Source organism: Procambarus clarkii, chromosome 77, assembly GCF_040958095.1.
Source record: "Procambarus clarkii isolate CNS0578487 chromosome 77, FALCON_Pclarkii_2.0, whole genome shotgun sequence".
Lineage (NCBI taxonomy): Eukaryota > Metazoa > Arthropoda > Malacostraca > Decapoda > Cambaridae > Procambarus > Procambarus clarkii.
Window position 1 is genome coordinate 14,118,155 of NC_091226.1, and position 4,702 is coordinate 14,122,856.

The following is a 4,702-nucleotide window of genomic DNA, read 5'->3' on the forward strand; positions in this document are numbered from 1 at the left end:
ATAATTATACTTATTCAAGCTGTAAGTACAGTACAACACAGTACACTATAGTATTGTACAGTAACGTACAGTACAATCCCCTACGGTACGATACATTACACTACTATACATTACACTACTGTACAGTACAGTTCCGTACGGTACAATACATTACAATACAGTACCGTATCATACAGAACAGCCAAGGTCACACTACTCTACAGTACAGTACTGTATACTACACAAAAGTACCGTACAGTACAATATGGTCAAACATAAAACAGTACGATACACTACGGTACACTGCAGTACAGTACAATGCACTACACTATAGGACACAACACTACAGTAACGTACACTCACACTTCGTTACTTGCCTTTCAAAGGTACCAACGGCATCACAATTATAATTTTGTCTACTTAAATCACTGTTTCTTAAACGTAACAACCACAATTGTCACGTGAGATGGCGAGGGAGCAGATTGCTGCAATGGCGTTCTCTGGCAACTGACGCTATTATTTCCTTCTTTATTTATTTATATACAAGAAGGTACATTGTGTTTGTGAGAATACATACCATAGTATTTACAATCTTGTGAAGCCACTAGTACGCGCGAGTATCACTAACGACCATTGTTAGTGCATTATTACCTTGCCAACCCTTCATTTTCCTCTCTAAACAACGCCAATGTTTAATTATATACGTGATTTAAGCCATAGCTGCACACTGCAACTAGTAATAACGATTACATTTAACATGCAGTCAAATAGTGTTTTACACATTTCTGCAAAGTCATCAGTCATTTTCAATAATAAAGATCTTGTGCTTTACAATTTCATGATTGGATCTCTTGTGAGTCGTTCTTTGGGGATGGCGCTATATTATGCTAACCTAAGCAAGCTACGCTAGACTCCACTAGGCTAGGGTAAGCTACGTAAGGTTAGATACAGTACCGTAACATATAGGGTACAATACATTGGTACAATACAGTACATTGCAATACAGAACATTATAGTACACTACCCTACAATACATTACAGTAACGTTCACTACAGTATTGTACAATACACTATAGGACAGTGCACTGCAGGATACATTTCAGTACAGGGTGCAGTACATTACAGAACAGTAAACTATAATACACCATAGTGCAGACCATGACAGTACAATACATTACAGGAAACTGAAGTAAAATACAAAGTAATGTACTATATTGTACATACAACTACACTTGAAGATTTTCTACTAGAAATTCACCTAAAATATCCTATTGAACATTCCCTACAAATACTAGTAAACATTTCTAAAGAAATACTACTAGAAATTCTCCTATAAATCCGACTACAATTTACCCTAGAAATTCTACAAACTCCCCTACAAATCCTACTAGCAAGTACCATAACAATCCTACCATGAATCTCACTAAAAATCCAACTACGATTACCCCTAACAATTCTACTACAAATTACCTACAAATAATATTACAAATCCTACTATTTCATTCAATATTTAATAATATTCTTCAAATCTATATAAATGCAATTGTTCGTTTGTGCATAACCACTATTAAACTTAACTTCTTTACCGATTGCCTTCATTTTTTCACACGTTACCCTTGAATAGGCGGTTCTTTTTTTCTATACTTTCTATATAAATGTCACACATGTCACAGGTAAAACTATGCTTTTCTTTAAAACATCTCCATCTGTTGCATGTCAAAGCAACACACATGCTATACTAAATATGTTACATTTCCATTTCATGTTTCGGATTGCAATGATCATTTAATTTTCCATACATTCTGATTTATTTGCATTTCATTATTTGGTGTACATTGCATTGGATTTCAGCCGTGTTGTTTACCATACCATTCATTTCATGATTATAAATAATATTTTCCATTTTTTTTTAACTGCAATTCTTATATTTGACTGATGGGAACATCAGATCACTTTATGTTCTAAATTTTCTGATGGGAACATCACACCATTTGGTGTCCATCAGACGGAGTCGGGAAATGCTTCAGAGGCCGAGGAGGCGGGTGAGGGGGTAATGCTGGGGGACAACGAAGGGTTATTATTCAATACTATTGAATAATAATCAGTATTAGTCATTATTATTCAATAATGTTGATTATTATTATTTAATAGTATTTACTCATTATTGAATTTATATTTTTTCATTATTATCTATTCAATAATACCCATTGTCAATATTATTGAATATTAGTCAATATGGATTAATATTCCAGAATATGGAATATTAAACATGGATCAATATTTATTAAATATTTATTAATCAATATTCTACAATATTATGAAGTAGTATTCATTATTCTACATTTATTGCTTCACATTATTCTATATTTTATTAAATATTTATTATTCTAGAATACCGATTATATCTTTGCCCTACGCCATTTCTACGTTAGCTGAACCTAACTTCTACCACTTTCCTTGGATTCTCAGTTCTCTTCGGATAGCAAAATACCCACAACCAGCAAGACGCTTCGTGCTCACATCTCAAGTCCACACAACCGGCTCCAGCCGGCCACCCAAAGCGACACATGCCACACTAGGGCCACGAACAGTCACGAGTTACTGTCCCAGCCACGACACCTCTTCCCAATGTCACCCCAGGACATGTTACCTGGCCCCAGGACTATATGCAACCGAGTATTTCAATTGCATTTAGTCCTACGGACCATTCATGCTTGTTCGCATCTGTGTTCCTCACGTGTGCCCCAAAGAATGAGGCGATTTCATAAAATGCTATCCCAAATATTACAATCAGAGTCCCGGCGGCCAAGTGGTTCAAATAGCTTCGGCTATCACTACCTTCTGTCCGGTTATGATGGTGCCAGTTTTCATTTATTTATATTATATATATTACACACACAGGTATACAGCTAGGATAATTCTTCATCTACAATAATTATCCTAACTATATACATAATAAATATCATTCATATCCTAGATTTATTCTATATATATATTCTAGATTATATATATTCTGAATATGTATATCGGATAATCTAGATGCATCCTATATATGTCTCTAAAATTTATATAATGTTCTAAATATAATCTAATATTTTACTTTATTTTTTAAACTACATAAATAAATCAAATATTTTACTGACCCATATGCCAGTACATTTCACTACAAATGAATGCCTACAGTCTATGTAAATATCCAAAACAAAACTACCTATTACAATCTTGGTCGTAACTCCTAGTATCTAACCACACACTTATTACTGTGTACACAACTGTTGAAGATTACTAAAGGTTATTAACGCTATGTTTGTGTATATTATTTAATGAGTTCTATTAGTCTGATGTTTCAGACTTATCAAAACTACATTCAACAATCCCAACTTGTACATTACAAATCAACTAATACAATATTGAACATGGGATGCTGACAGTACACTCCTATAATAATGGCACATATCATCACTATATCCTAACTGATACATATTAAACTAATACCTTTGACATGAAATTACACATTGAGGTCGTAACTCCCTTTACAAATCTATGCATAAGTATCCAATGATCAAACTAGATATAACATTTAAGGCAAACATATCCATGGACACCACTTAATCTACAGACAAGGCATCATCATCCTTATCTTGATCCTTGGTTTTATCGTAAACCTCCTTCTCTTCATCCTTCTTACTGCATTCCTCTTTACCTTTCTTCTTTCAAAACGGCTGAAAGTAAAACAAAATATATTAATGATTCTATAGTACCATGACTTATTGACAGTCCAAATACAATAATAAATATCATGTATGCTCGACTGTCCTAGTTGTATTTACAGGCAATGAACTACACTAAATCGACAACTAAACACTATCAAAATCCTATTGGTTTTTAAATCAACTTTTAAACCTAGGGATACTTGTCCAAACACTTGGTCATTAATTCAACAGTCAATTAATCTCTTCGGTTTATTATCATAAACATTTCACTGTCAGTATGTCTCCATAATTTGCCTCAGTGCTGATTTGCCAATATCAATTGTCTACTTATTCGATCAGATGACAAAACCTTATTACTGTATTCTACTGTATAGTGTGGGCGATACGCCAACATTTACTTTGTCGGTACTAACCAAACACCTCCAAATATCATGGCAGTGTGTGGTCACGTCACAATGACCTCAAGTAACATCCTTCCCAGTGATATCACACTACCCTATGACATCAGATAACGTACAACCTACATTAGCATGTGCATCTATATAGATTAAGTAATTATCAAAACAATGCACCAAACCAGCAAGGCTATGTAGCACCAACTCGCCGGAATAATCACACCCCGCTAAATATCACTAAGGATGAAAAAATATGAGAACAGAAACGCACAAACCCAACGATACCAAATTTATCCTATTCACAAACATTTCGATCGAGAGACAAGTGACTGCAAGGGATAGTCGCAAAGCAGAGCATGGAGAATGCCATAAAGTTCTGCCGTGAACATGCCAAGTCTACAGAGGCAGCCGACACATATATATCTGGTCAGGAAATAACTTGTGATGGCCTACACTGTCTGCAATCTTAGACCCATCAGTGAAGATGGAAATGAAATGGTTGTGTGAAGAAGTGTTCAAGGAAAACGCATTTCTGAACTGTAGGAGGGGTCAAAACTTTACTTATGTGGCTCAGGGATTTAATAAATTTACGAAGGGACACCCTCCACAGGAACG